Source organism: Coregonus lavaretus (assembly GCF_964263955.1).
Source record: "Coregonus lavaretus genome assembly, chromosome: 4".
Lineage (NCBI taxonomy): Eukaryota > Metazoa > Chordata > Actinopteri > Salmoniformes > Salmonidae > Coregonus > Coregonus lavaretus.
Window position 1 is genome coordinate 17,048,642 of NC_139991.1, and position 16,107 is coordinate 17,064,748.

General features: G+C 44.0%; 1 long non-coding RNA gene across 1 annotated transcript; it reads right to left on the reverse strand.

The window, feature by feature from the left end:
- Window positions 1-10,104: 10,104 nt before the first annotated feature.
- On the reverse strand, window positions 10,105-11,151 carry LOC311127279. Its single transcript, XR_014613109.1, has 3 exons — window positions 11,066-11,151; window positions 10,537-10,600; window positions 10,105-10,169 (listed from the first exon to the last, which is right to left on the reverse strand). It is a non-coding gene; the product is annotated as an uncharacterized lncRNA (long non-coding RNA).
- Between the last annotated feature and the right edge of the window lie 4,956 nt (window positions 11,152-16,107).

The following is a 16,107-nucleotide window of genomic DNA, read 5'->3' on the forward strand; positions in this document are numbered from 1 at the left end:
GATTTTTAATGAATTTATTTGCAAATTATGGTGGGAAATAAGTATTTGGTCAATAACAAAAGTTTCTCAATACTTTGTTATATACCCTTTGTTGGCAATGACACAGGTCAAACGTTTTCTGTAAGTCTTCACAAGGTTTTCACACACTGTTGCTGGTATTTTGGCCCATTCCTCCATGCAGATCTCCTCTAGAGCAGTGGTGTTTTAGGGCTGTCGCTGGGCAACACGGACTTTCAACTACCTCCAAAGATTTTCTATGGGGTTGAGATCTGGAGACTGGCTAGGCCACTCCAGGACCTTGAAATGCTTCTTACGAAGCCACTCCTTCGTTGCCCGGGCGGTGTGTTTGGGATCATTGTCATGCTGAAAGACCCAGCCACGTTTCATCTTCAATGCCCTTGCTGATGGAAGGAGGTTTTCACTCAAAATCTCACGATACATGGCCCCATTCATTCTTTCCTTTACACGGATCAGTCGTCCTGGTCCCTTTGCAGAAAAACAGCCCCAAAGCATGATGTTTCCACCCCCATGCTTCACAGTAGGTATGGTGTTCTTTGGATGCAACTCAGCATTCTTTGTCCTCCAAACACGACGAGTTGAGTTTTTACCAAAAAGTTATATTTTGGTTTCATCTGACCATATGACATTCTCCCAATCCTCTTCTGGATCATCCAAATGCACTCTAGCAAACTTCAGACGGGCCTGGACATGTACTGGCTTAAGCAGGGGGACATGTCTGGCACTGCAGGATTTGAGTCCCTGGCGGTGTAGTGTGTTACTGATGGTAGGCTTTGTTACTTTGGTCCCAGCTCTCTGCAGGTCATTCACTAGGTCCCCCCGTGTGGTTCTGGGATTTTTGCTCACCGTTCTTGTGATCATTTTGACCCCACGGGGTGAGATCTTGCGTGGAGCCCCAGATCGAGGGAGATTATCAGTGGTCTTGTGTCTTCCATTTCCTAATAATTGCTCCCACAGTTGATTTCTTCAAACCAAGCTGCTTACCTATTGCAGATTCAGTCTTCCCAGCCTGGTGCAGGTCTACAATTTTGTTTCTGGTGTCCTTTGACAGCTCTTTGGTCTTGGCCATAGTGGAGTTTGGAGTGTGACTGTTTGAGGTTGTGGACATGTGTCTTTTATACTGATAACAAGTTCAAACAGGTGCCATTAATACAGGTAACGAGTGGAGGACAGAGGAGCCTCTTAAAGAAGAAGTTACAGGTCTGTGAGAGCCAGAAATCTTGCTTGTTTGTAGGTGACCAAATACTTATTTTCCACCATAATTTGCAAATAAATTCATAAAAAATCCTACAATGTGATTTTCTGGAAAAAAAAATCTAAATTTGTCTGTCATAGTTGACGTGTACCTATGATGAAAATTACAGGCCTCTCTCATCTTTTTAAGTGGGAGAACTTGCACAATTGGTGGCTGACTAAATACTTTTTTCCCCCACTGTATGGGTTGAATGGGACATGGTCTGCAAACACTATTTAAAGTATTCTGGAATGTGTTGCATGTCCCACAGTATCAGTTGAGGTTTGTCTCCATCATCTTTTGACTGGAAAGGTCTTTCACAGAGGAGCGCTCTGGGCGGCCCTTACGTGAAAGGACAAGAAACCACAGGAACAAGAAGACACCTGTAGTAGGAATAATTTTGGAGGGATTGAAAAGCAACAAATCACCCAGTGATCACTCAGATTTAAAGCAGTCAATCATATATCTTTCCTTAGAGAGGTTGTGTGTGATAGGATACTGACCCTGGAAGCAGTTGAATATACTGAAGAGGTACAGTCCAGGGAGAGAAAGGGGGCCGTAGGTGCAGAACGCCAGCCCCCATGGTACTCCTAGCACACAGCTGAGCCCCAGGACCGTGGCGCAGTCCTTCCACATCCTACCCTTCCCTCTCTTCCCCCATAGCTTCACCACCACCACACCTAGCATGGCTGTGTTGAAGAGGAAGACCAGGCCCAAGTATCCACTCACTGTGACGTAGCTGACCACCACTCCAGGGCTGTCTGTAGCACTGCTTATCCAACATCTGCAGTTAGAAAAGAGTCCATTTGAACTTTTGTTTGTTTTCATGGCTACGTATATACTACCAGAGTAGGTGTGTCCAAACCTTTGACTGGTACTGTATATTTAAATATTAACTTCTTGTGACAAAAGTTTGGACACACCTACTCATTCAAGGGTTTTTCTTTATTTTTACTATTGTCTACATTGTAGAATAATAGTGAAGAGATCAAAACTATGAAATAACACATATGGAAACATGTAGTAACCAAAAAGTGTTAAACAAATCAAAATAGATTCTTCAAATAGCCACCATTTGCCTTGTTGACAGCTTTGCACACTCTTGGCATTCTCTCAACCAGCTTCATGAGGTAGTCACCTGGAATTCATTTCAATTAACAGGTATGCCTTCTTAAAAGTTAATTTGTGGAATTTATTTCCGTCTTAATACGTTTGAGCCAATCAGGTGTGTTGTGACAAGGTAGGGGGTGTATACAGAAGATAGCCCTATTTGGTAAAAGACCAAGTCTATTTTATGGCAAGAACAGCTCATTTAAGCAAAGACAAACGACAGTCCATCATTACTTTAAGACATGAAGGTCAGTCAATCTGGAAAATTTCAAGAACTTTTAAAGTTTCTTCAAGTGCAGTCACAAAAACCATCAAGCGCTATGATGAAACTGGCTCTCATGAGGACCGCCACAGGAATGGAAGACCCAGAGTTACCTCTGCTGCAGAGGATAAGTTCATTAGAGTTACCAGCCTCAGAAATTGCAGGCCAAATAAATGGTTCACAGAGTTCAAGTAACAGACACATCTCAACATCAACTGTTCAGAGAAGAGTGTGTGAATCAGGCCTTCATGGTTGAATTGCTGCAAAGAAACCACTACTAAAGGACACCAATAAGAAGAAGAGGCCTGCTTGGGCCAAGAAACACACGCAATGGACATTAGACCGGTGGACATTTGTCCTTTGGTTTGGAGTCCAAATTTGAGATTTTTGGTTCAAACCGCCGTGTCTTTGTGAGACGCGTTGTGGGTGAACGGATTATCTCCGCATGTATAGTTCCCACCGTAAAGCATGGACACACTTAACCAGCATTGCTACCACAGCATTCTGCAGCGATACGCCATCTCATCTGGTTTGCGCTTAGTGGGACTATAATTTGTTTTTCAACAGGACAATGACCCAACACACCTCCAGGCTGTATAAGGGCTATTTTACCAAGAAGGAGAGTGATGGAGTGCTGCATCAGATGACCTGGCCTCCACAATCCCCCGACCTCAACCCAATTGAGATGGTTTGTGATGAGTCGGACGGCAGAGTGAAGAAATAGCAGCCAACAAGTGCTCAGCATATGTGGGAACTCCTTAAAGACTGTTGGAAAAGCATTCCAGGTGAAGCTGGTTGAGAGAATGCCAAGCGTGTGCAAAGCTGTCATCAAGGCAAAGGGTGGCTACTTTGAGGAATCTTAAATATAAAATATATTTTGATTTGTTTAACACTTTTTTGGTTACTACATGATTCCATATGTGTTATTTCATAGTTTTGATGTCTTTACTATTATTCTACAATGTAGACAATAGTAAAAATAAAGAAAAACCCTGGAATGAGTAGGTGTGTCCAAACCTTTGACTGGTACTGTATATTTAAATATTAACTTCTTGTGACAAAATACTGTGAATTAAACCTTACATGTCTGTTGATGAGCCATTATTGTCACCCTTCATGTAGAAACTATGTCTGCCGTAGACTCCTGAGAAACCACAGGCTACCACAGTCGCAGTGGGTATGCCTGGAATCAGGGACTGCATTTAGACTATACATTGAATGGTGTAGAATATTGCTCAACTGTCAAAGTAAGAAATGCTTAGAAGTGTAACTTGTGATCTCACCCCATCCAACCAGGCTCAGTTTGAGCAGGTATTTGCTGATATAGATGTTGAAGATGCGGACTAACAGCATGTAGAGATGGAAGCCTTCAATAGCCAACCAGGTGAAGGTGGACAGGAGAGCCCAGTGCAGTATCAACCCAAAGGCCAGACAGACACGTCCCTCAGCCCCATCAGATTCATGCCACACCCACCACTCGCTCAAGAGGTAGGAGAGGTGCAGAAACAGGAGTGCTCCTGTCAGCTGCACATGAATACCTATTGACTGTTCAGAACGCCCCTTCCTATGGGGACAGAAAACAAGAGGCTAAGGCCCACAGAGATGTTTATATAATGTATAATTTATTTATGATCTATTTCTATGATCAGGCCTTAGTCTGTGGACAGATTAGTGAGTTCTCTCACTTACCTCTACTTTGAATTTAATTGGTAAATATTTTTGACATGTTTGTGAATGTGTAGCTGCATTGTGAATGGTTTAACTACTCTGTTTATTTTCAAGGAAGAGAGAACACTTACCTAAGACATATGTACATGACAAGGGTTGCTGTTGTGAAAACTACAGTGAATGATGAACCAATGTAGGAGATGTAGCCTAGGTTGGCAGCATTCACAGGGTCTACAGACAACTTTGAGTTCTGTCAGTGGGAAAATAGGATAAGGAATCAAGAGTATGCTACCAGCTAGGACTGACCCCCCCCCCCCCCCCACCTCCCCCCCCCCCAAAAAAAAATATTTTTTTTGTAATTATTAAAGTGATAGTTCACCCAAGTTAACGTTTTAGCATCTGTGGTACAAATCCAATGCAAGTCAATGGTACCTGTTAGCATTTTTCACACTTCATGTCCAAATTATCCTAAAGTATCTACAATTGATTGCGTAGCACAATTAAGTTACTTATAGATGATTTGGACATGAAGCACAAAATATGCTAATATCTGTATCATTGACTTGCATTGGATTTTTGCCACAAATGCTAAAACATTAGCATTTGGAAACAGTGGCCAGGTAAACAAACCAAAGCATGGATTGCTGTCATACCTTGTCGTTAGACTGCTTATAGAGTAAGGAAACCAATATGATATGTTGTAATTTGGGTGAACTATCCATTTAAAGTGAGTGTTTTGAAGACTCTATATCAGTCTTTGCATGTGTAACCGGTGTGAAATGGCTAGCTAGTTAGCGGTGCGCACTAGTAGCGTTTCAATCGGTGACGTCACTCGCTCTGAGACCTTGAAGTAGTTGTTTCCCTTGCTCTGCAAGGGCTGCGGCTTTTGTGGAGCGACGGGTAACGGTGCTTCGAGGGTGACTGTTGTCGATGTGTGCAGAGGGTCCCTGGTTCAAGCCCAGGTAGGGGTGAGGAGAGGTACAGAAGCAACACTGTTACATTGATGCTGTTGACCCGGATCACTGGTTGCTGCGGAAAAGGAGGAGGTCAAAAGGGGGGTGAGTGTAACCGGTGTGAAATGGCTAGCTAGTTAGCGGTGCGCACTAGTAGCGTTTCAATCGGTGACGTCACTCGCTCTGAGACCTTGAAGTAGTTGTTTCCCTTGCTCTGCAAGGGCCGCGGCTTTTGTGGAGCGACGGATAACGGTGCTTCGAGGGTGACTGTTGTCGATGTGTGCAGATGGTCCCTGGTTCAAGCCCAGGTAGGGGCGAGGAGAGGGACGGAAGCAACACTATTACACATGTATTACACAGCTTTGTATAGAGTTATTCAAATTATCAAAGTAATGATCTATACAGTGGGGGAAAAAAGTATTTAGTCAACCACCAATTGTGCAAGTTCTCCCACTTAAAAAGATGAGAGAGGCCTGTAATTTTCATCATAGGTACACGTCAACTATGACAGACAAAATGAGAGAAAAAAAATCCAGAAAATCACATTGTAGGATTTTTAATGAATTTATTTGCAAATTATGGTGGAAAATAAGTATTTGGTCAATAACAAAAGTTTCTCAATACTTTGTTATATACCCTTTGTTGGCAATGACACAGGTCAAACGTTTTCTGTAAGTCTTCACAAGGTTTTCACACACTGTTGCTGGTATTTTGGCCCATTCCTCCATGCAGATCTCCTCTAGAGCAGTGATGTTTTGGGGCTGTCGCTGGGCAACACGGACTTTCAACTCCCTCCAAAGATTTTCTATGGGGTTGAGATCTGGAGACTGGCTAGGCCACTCCAGGACCTTGAAATGCTTCTTACGAAGCCACTCCTTCGTTGCCCGGGCGGTGTGTTTGGGATCATTGTCATGCTGAAAGACCCAGCCACGTTTCATCTTCAATGCCCTTGCTGATGGAAGGAGGTTTTCACTCAAAATCTCACGATACATGGCCCCATTCTTTCTTTCCTTTACACGGATCAGTCGTCCTGGTCCCTTTGCAGAAAAACAGCCCCAAAGCATGATGTTTCCACCCCCATGCTTCACAGTAGGTATGGTGTTCTTTGGATGCAACTCAGCATTCTTTGTCCTCCAAACACGACGAGTTGAGTTTTTACCAAAAAGTTATATTTTGGTTTCATCTGACCATATGACATTCTCCCAATACCTTCTGGATCATCCAAATGCACTCTAGCAAACTTCAGACGGGCCTGGACATGTACTGGCATAAGCAGGGGGACACGTCTTGCACTGCAGGATTTGAGTCCCTGCCGGCGTAGTGTGTTACTGATGGTAGGCTTTGTTACTTTGGTCCCAGCTCTCTGCAGGTCATTCACTAGGTCCCCCCTCGTGTGGTTCTGGGATTTTTGCTCACCGTTCTTGTGATCATTTTGACCCCACGGGGTGAGATCTTGCGTGGAGCCCCAGATCGAGGGAGATTATCAGTGGTCTTGTATGTCTTCCATTTCCTAATAATTGCTCCCACAGTTGATTTCTTCAAACCAAGCTGCTTACCTATTGCAGATTCAGTCTTCCCAGCCTGGTGCAGGTCTACAATTTTGTTTCTGGTGTCCTTTGACAGCTCTTTGGTCTTGGCCATAGTGGAGTTTGGAGTGTGACTGTTTGAGGTTGTGGACAGGTGTCTTTTATATTGATAACAAGTTCAAACAGGTGCCATTAATACAGGTAACGAGTGGAGGACAGAGGAGCCTCTTAAAGAAGAAGTTACAGGTCTGTGAGAGCCAGAAATCTTGCTTGTTTGTAGGTGACCAAATACTTATTTTCCACCATAATTTGCAAATAAATTCATTAAAAATCCTACAATGTGATTTTCTGGATTTTTTTTCTCTCAATTTGTCTGTCATAGTTGACGTGTACCTATGATGAAAATTACAGGCCTCTCTCATCTTTTTAAGTGGGAGAACTTGCACAATTGGTGGCTGACTAAATACTTTTTCCCCCCACTGTATATACAACTGTAGCACATGTTTACCACAAGCACTGCAAAGAAGCTGAGATGGTTGCAGCTGCACACAAACTCTCCATGAATGAGGCTTGTAATACAACCCTCTGAGCTCCAGTCCCCTGCAGACAGAAAAGCCACAAATGTCACACACACACACACCTAGCAAAGGGAGTTCAACACACACACACACACACAAACACCCACATACACAGGAAAATAACATGATAGTCTACAGCAGTCATTCAACCATTAAAAGATGAGTTGAGCCATATCCCCCACCTTCGCCATTATTATTTTCTGAGTCCTTCCAGAAAACACAAGTCCCTCTCTCAGTCTGAAACAAAGAATGTAAAACACACAGTGTGTAAAATGTATGGTTACTTCATTGAAGTATAGACTAGACTAATATTTGTTTTAGAGATAGGTGCACAGTCACAGTCTTATTCCTCCAGTTAGTGTCAAGTGGCCTCCTTTCCACAGGCTGTCCATTCACCCACCACATTTGTGTTTCTGAAGGCGATTCTGACAGGCTGGTCAAGGTCACTCACACCGTGGTCCCCCACCCTCACAGCCAGCACAGACTGCCCCAGGACCTCCCCTGATCTAAAGCCTCGAACTGGACCAAGCTGTTGGCAACATTGGAGGGAAGTGCAACAGAACGCAGCAAAAGAGGAGCAAATGTCATTCAGAGAGGTCATATGTGCCTTTTACTTTCATAAAATTCTTCCTCAAGGGCCTTGTAAGAAACATTTGTCTTAAATGACTTCATGATACTAAATAATATATTCATTGTTTTACTGTAGTGATAAATTGTATACCTGATATGGCAGCAGTGATACTTTTACATCCATTACCATTGGTGGTTTCAGCTAAAACTACGAATAGCCTTAGAGTCAGTTACCAACCCTGAATAGAGAGCTGTTGAGTACAGCCAATGTAATGTGCACAGTGCTATGAGAGACGTTCCTCTTGCTTCTCTGGAGGGCATGTGCAGGGATGTGCACTCTGTGTCCAGAATCCGTGCTCTCTTCTGCCTATGGTGGAATTAATGGACATTACAATTTTGTGTGCAACATATCATTGGAAATACCCAAAATTGCAATATGCAACAGTAAAAAAAACATGACATTAGCTTGTATCGGAAGTCTTCACTGTTGCTGCACCCCGGTATACAGTGGGGAGAACAAGTATTTGATACACTGCCGATGTTGAAGGTTTTCCTACGTACAAAGCATGTAGAGGTCTGTAATTTTTATCATAGGTACACTTCAACTGTGAGAGTCGGAATCTAACACAAAAATCCAGAAAATCACATTGTATGATTTTTAAGTAATTAAAAATTGCATGACATAAGTATTTGATCACCTACCAACCAGTAAGAATTCCGGCTCTCACAGACCTGTTAGTTTTTCTTTAAGAAGCCCCCCTGTTCTCCACTCATTACCTGTATTAACTGCACCTGTTTGAACTCGTTACCTGTATAAAAGACACCTGTCCACACACTCAATCAAACAGACTCCAACCTCTCCACAATGGCCAAGACCAGAGAGCTGTGTAAGGACATCAGGGATAAAATTGTAGACCTGCACAAGGCTGGGATGGGCTACAGGACAATAGGCAAGCAGCTTGGTGAGAAGGCAACAACTGTTGGCGCAATTATTAGAAAATGGAAGAAGTTCAAGATGACGGTCAATCACCCTCGGTCTGGGGCTCCATGCAAGATCTCACCTCATGGGGCATCAATGATCATGAGGAAGGTGAGGGATCAGCCCAGAACTACACGGCAGGACCTGGTCAATGACCTGAAGAGAGCTGGGACCACAGTCTCAAAGAAAACCATTAGTAACACACTACGCCGTCATGGATTAAAATCCTGCAGCGCACGCAAGGTCCCCCTGCTCAAGCCAGCGCATGTCCAGGCCCGTCTGAAGTTTGCCATTGACCATCCGGATGATCCAGAGGAGAAATGGGAGAAGGTCATGTGGTCTGATGAGACAAAAATAAAGCTTTTTGGTCTAAACTCCACTCGCCGTGTTTGGAGGAAGAAGAAGGATGAGTACAACCCCAAGAACACCATCCCAACCGTGAAGCATGGAAGTGGAAACATCATTCTTTGGGGATGCTTTTCTGCAAAGGGGACAGGACGACTGCACCGTATTGAGGGGAGGATGGATGAGGCCATGTATCGCGAGATCTTGGCCAACAACCTCCTTCCCTCAGTAAGAGCATTGAAGATGGGTCGTGGCTGGGTCTTCCAGCATGACAACGACCCGAAACACACAGCCAGGGCAACTAAGGAGTGGCTCCGTAAGAAGCATCTCAAGGTCCGGGAGTGGCCTAGCCAGTCTCCAGACCTGAACCCAATAGAAAATATTTGGAGGGAGCTGAAAGTCCGTATTGCCCAGCGACAGCCCCGAAACCTGAAGGATCTGGAGAAGGTCTGTATGGAGGAGTGGGCCAAAATCCCTGCTGCAGTGTGTGCAAACCTGGTCAAGACCTACAGGAAACGTATGATCTCTTTAATTGCAAACAAATGTTTCTGTACCAAATATTAAGTTCTGCTTTTCTGATGTATCAAATACTTATGTCATGCAATAAAATGCAAATTAATTACTTAAAAATCATACAATGTGATCTTCTGGATTTTTGTTTTAGATTTCGTCTCTCACAGTTTAAGTGTACCTATGATAAAAATTACAGACCTCTACATGCTTTGTAAGTAGGAAAACCTGCAAAATCGGCAGTGTATCAAATACTTGTTCTCCCCACTGTATATGACTGAACCAGAAGGTTGTGAGATCAACAGCAATGTATTAATGATCTCACCTGGTTAGATGAGTTGACAGACCATCTGTAGAAGTTTGGGATGGGCATTCTGGCCTTAACAGTGCACCTTGTAATTCTATCCTCATAACACCTACCAAAAACACAAACCCCTTTCTTATATTCAACTAATAAATGGATACAAATGGATATAAAATCCTGTGTACCTCAGTTGGTAAGAGCATGGCTCTTGCAACGCCAGGGTTGTGGGTTCCTTTCCCACAGGGGTCCAGTATATGAATGTACAAATATGTATGCACTCACTACTGTAAGTCGCTCTGGATAAGAGCGCTAAATGACTAAAATGTAAACATAATGGACATTGCAATATGGACTAGCTAAATGTTTAACTTTGTAGTTAAAAGGCTTAACAGGTATGTCAATTTTTGTGATATCCATGGCATGTTAAAACCCCCTTACAATAGAGGATAAGGATAGGTGCAAGACTTTTATTGGAGTACCTGGTCCATGCCACTTCTTTGCGAAGACAATCTTCAAGAGCATCTTTACAGTTTGGAAGATTGTCTGGAAACGTTATTGACAAGGTTAGCCATTATAGTGCATGTATCACTCTGAAAATGACAATGCTTCATCTCAAGACAATCACATTAAAACAACCAGATCAAAAACTACTGTAGGCACTCTAGCACTAAAGCCAATGTTGGTGACAAAAACTCAGTGGGGACCACGTCAATCTGGGGTGGCAAACCCTGGTCCTCGAGAGCCGCAGTGAGTGCAAGCTTTTTTTCAGCCAAGTTGAGACACACCTGGTTGAACTAATCACGTATATTTAACAGACCTTGATTAGGTATCTTATTTAAATATGACAGCTCTCCTGGCCAGGGTTGGCCAATCCAGATTTAATATTTAACTGGTCCACCTCTTTTCACTGATGTCCATGAATGTCAACCTATACTCAACCTATACTCATCCACATGTGCCATCCCTTTTAACACTTGGTCAAAACATAGAAACAAAACAGGAGCTTACCATTGGTACTCAGGGTTGCAGGGATGCATATAAATATGAGAATGAAATCACTGGTCTTCATCACTCTCTCCCTCTTTCAATCTGTGACCTCTGATGGGTTAAAGGTCTGTCTTAGTTGATCTTCGCTTGTGTGTTGATGTTTCCTGGTTTCATATCGTCACTACAATTACAGATGGGGTTGGACATATTTGCACATGCAGGAAGTTGATTTCTTTATCAAATTCCACGATAGTCTACTTGGGTGAATACAAGTAGGCTATTGTAAACACAGCATGTAATGAATACAACACTTTTATTAGTGATTGATTCAATTTATTAAACAATAAAATAAAATAAAAACATACTGTATATAAGACGCCTCCACACACAATTTAAGAAAAATCATCAAGAATAACACAATAAAGCTTGAAAGCTTATTTCCTTTATAGTCCTTTTGGGGGGAAGGGTTGGTGTGTGAGGGGTTAATGTTAGGTAAATCAATATATTTAAAACATTTCAGTGAGAATCAGAAAAAAATCCTAGATGGTGGCATTTGTCTCATACAGACATTCATCATTACAACAACATCTCTAAGATTCATTCTGCCACTCACCAGAACATTACTAGAAAAGAGGATCTCTGTTTCACAATCATAAGGAAATGGTCAATCGCGAGCGCATTTGAGAACCTATTGCTCACAGTGAGACACTTTCTGCAGAAGTGATATTAGTTAAAATGTAAAAAAAACATTACAAGATTGCAACACACTTTCCATAGTTGGCTAGACTGTAGAAAAGCAAGGGATAGATTGTGAAACTAATATTGATGAGGCTGTGTGAAAAGGTCTATCACATAAGAGTGCTGTGTCTCAACGTGTTGAGAATATGTGGGCTTTATCCTGACTTGCCCTCATGGGCTGAGGATTAAAGATGCCGGCTAGGCAAAGGTTTGAACACCCCCTCTCCTGGGGGCCAGTTTTATGACCGGTCGTGAATACCGTGCAGACTTTCTCTTCCTTGCCATGAAGTATTGGGAGAAAGGACCCCTTTGTTAACACAGAGATTCTTCACGCCAAAACTCCGACATCCAAAAGTGGATAATGAAACAATATTTCTACCACAAAGAATGTGGGAAATGGTCGGTGGGGACTTAAAGAACAATCATGTCGAATTCGTTACTATGTTGTGATGTCATTAAAGATGGTGGAACAACATAACTGTATATCTGGGGGTGTACACTTCCCAGTTATGGGATTTGCATCTAATTGTTGTAGAAAACGAATGATTAAGTATAATAATATTTTTGTGAAGATAACAATGTGATTTTAGCATTCTAGATGAGATGATTGTTTTCCATATTGACTTGTTCTCAGTCAGTGGCCACGCCCAGATGAGCATAAACATGATGAAACGCCCACTTTTCTACTCAAGTATAAAACCCCTCCTGACGAAATTCACCTCAGACCAAGCAGATTACGGTATAAGACGGATGTTGCAAATGGTTGAATTTCTACCAGACCAGGAAGCGTGAAGCTGAAGCTACACGGCTTAAAATGGTTAGACCAAGAAGACCAGGAAGCGTGAAGCTGAAGCTATACGGCTTAAAATGGTTAGACCAAGCAGACTATGGTATAAGCCGGATGTAGCATGTGGTTGAACGTCTACAGACCAGCAGACGTGAAGCGTGAGCTATACTTTACAAAATGGTTTAAACTCTACAGACCAGCCGACATGCAGCACGAGCTGAATATGGGAAAATTGTGAAACTCTGAAACTCTCAACCTCTACACGAGGTGAAGAAGAAGAGAATGTACTAGACCTTATCATCTCAGTCTGCAGCTGGCATGTATAGTCGTCTAGAGAACTTTCACTAAAGACACGAGTTGGGAAGGACAATCCCTCTCCGACAACCGTTGGTACATCTGAAGTATCTATCTAACAGATCAACTCTACGAACTACAGGGTACGCTGAAGTATCCATTCTAACAACCACTACAACCAGAAACTCTACCAAGGACATTGGGATCTCTGGTGGGCAAACCAGAGTCCTACATCATCAACTCAACTATCGAGGACAGCTACACGTAAATACATGTTGCATTTCTAATCCGAATGAGCGATGATTAGGGTTCTAAGCATTTGTATTTCCGTGAGCGTAGTTTACAAATGTCCGATAGGTGAATTCCTTTGTCTCCTCCCCCCCCCCCCCCCCTCTCCTTTCCACTCTGACCCTCCTTCTACCCAAGCATTCATGCTATTGTTAGTCCAGTCCACTAGGGACCGGTTTTCATTGTATTACGTAAGTAATCAATAACCTGTGTGTGTGTGTGTGTGTGTGTTTGTATTGTGTTAGTTAGTAAATAAGTAAATAATTAAGCCAATTTGTGTATTGCTGATTCATCAATAAGGTTAGGGTTCTTGCAGGTTCAAGGATTATGCGGCATTCAGAATGAGACTGATAAGAGGTAATTATTTGATAAGTGACTTATTGATATATAACATATATATATATCGAAGAGTTTAATTTGGGAGATGGTAACTCGTTAAACAACTTATTCCGTGATGCCCCAAATTCATAATGAGTTAATTGTTACATGATTAATGTGACAATTAAACATAGTTAGGTGATTAGATAAATAACAGTCATACATTAAAGTAAGTCACGTCACGACAACATTATCATAACTAATTTGAAACAGAATATTGACAGAATCATAAAAAAATATATATATATATGTGCCTTATTATCAGTACAGTTGAGAAGCTAATTTTATTTTGCTTTACAACAGCAATCACAGAGAAACCTCATGGTATGCAGGAAACTAAATCCTTTAGTTTTTCACTGACTAATTATGCAACAGTCAGTTCAGCAACTTGATAATCATAAACAACATACACTTCAAAGCACTTTCCCAATAAATGCATTGCAATGATACAGAAGAAAATACATCAACACAACCAGTGTAGAAACCATAACTCAATTTGAAAGAGACAATGCTTATGCCATTAGACGCAGAGCAAAAACTCCCCTTTGTCATGGGCCTCTCACTCCACCGGGTTACCACCTTAATTTTCTTCCACTCTGCTCACCACTCTCTCTACTCAGCCTAACTAGCTCCACCTGTCCCTGCTCTGCTCTGCTCTAATTACTCTGCCAGCTGCGCTGCATTACCCACTACCTCTCCCAGTATTTAAGGCCCTGTCTTTCAGCTCTCCGGTGTCAGATCGTCTGCAAAGCTCACACCCGGAACCTGTTTGCTCGCGCTTCTGGCTCACCCTGGTTTTGTGACCCCGGACCTGCCTGTTTTTTGGATACTCTTCTGCCTCAGGAGATCCAGACCTGCTTCTGCCATTACGACTCCTGACTACTCTTCAATCCCGGTAACTCTGACCAGCCTTCTGCCTTGCTACTACGTATTTTGGATTTCCCTTGAACTGTACTGCTGCCTGGTTTCATTCCGCCCTGTTGTGTCTGTGTCTCCCCCCCCCAGGACTTCTGGACCACCCACCACCGGCTTCATAGGACGCATCGCTGCCACTGGGGGGGGCACAGACCCAGCGCATTGGACGGGATCCCTGTTACCCCTGGAGCCTTCATTCACTCCCTACTTCCCTTTTCCCTTAAGTTTAATAAACTTTCTGGTGTGACGCAATTGTGGTCCTCTGGTCGTCTGTCTGAACCGTGACAGTACGATCTGACCATTATGGACTCAGCGCACACTTTCCCCGACATGGAAACCGATGAGCATGAGCAGCAGTTCCAGCAGCAGCAACAACAACTCGCCATGATCATTCAACTCCTCACCAACCTTACCCCAGCCAGTCTGCCCACCAGCCCAGCCCCCGAGTTACCTGCCCCGGTCATTGCAGCCGCTGCTCCGGAACCCAAGATTGGAAACCCCGAGCGGTTCAACGGCGATTCAACCCAGGTCCGGCCATTCCTGACTAGCTGCCGACTTCAGTTCTCCTTGCAGCCAAGGACCTTCGCCACGGAGGGGGCTAAAGTTGGGTATGCCATCACTCACCTGACGGGCCGAGCTCGACTCTGGGGAACAGCAGAGTTCGAACGTCAAACCCCCGCATGTGCAACCTTCGACCTGTTTGCTGAGGAGATGCTGAAGGTGTTTGACCTGGATTCACCCACCGCAGAGGCGTCTCGTGAACTGTTCAGTATTCGACAAGGCAGACGTACAGTCGCAGACCATTCCATCGACTTCCGAACCCTGGCTAGACGAAGTTCTTGGAACACACCATCGTTGGTGGACGCGTTCTTCCATAGTTTGGCTGACTATATCAAGGACGAGTTGGTCTCCCATGAACTGCCTTCCACTCTTGATGAAGCCATCGCACTGACTGTCAGGATCGACAGAAGGATACAGACCCGTCGTCGTGAGAGGGGGCGCCAAGGTCCACCTACTACCGGCATTCGGAGAGATCCGACTGGGCTCCTGTCATCTACTGCCACTCACCCAGGTCAGCTTGATCAGTCTGAGCCTATGGAGATTGGGCGAGCCTCCCTCACTCCTGCAGAGCGCCAGCGCCGCTTCACCTCAAACCTCTGCCTCTATTGTGGAGGTGAGGGACATCGTGTGGTAACCTGCCCTTTAAAGGGCCGAAGCTCACCGGGCATAGGGGGAGTCCGGTTGAGTTCAATGACCATCCAGTCCTCCGACCGCAAACCCCTGCTGCAAGTTCACCTCCGCCTCTCTGACTCAACTCACACCCTGGCTGCTCTGGTGGATTCTGGCGCCGAAGCCAACATAATGGACATCAAGCTGGCACGCCAACTGGGACTGGAGAACCTCCGTTTGACACCTCCTATTCCTGCCCGGGCACTGGACGGACACTTACTCGGATCAGTCACTCATGTCACGGCCCCGGTCTCGATGGGTCTGTCCGGAAACCATCAAGAAACTATCCAGTTTCACCTGCTCCCCTCTCCAGGCCAACCCCTCATCCTGGGTTACCCATGGCTCCGCCGGCACAACCCTCAGCTCGACTGGGTGACCGGGGTGATCAGGGAGTGGGGAGAGGACTGCCACCGAACCTGCCTGCTTGCTGCCG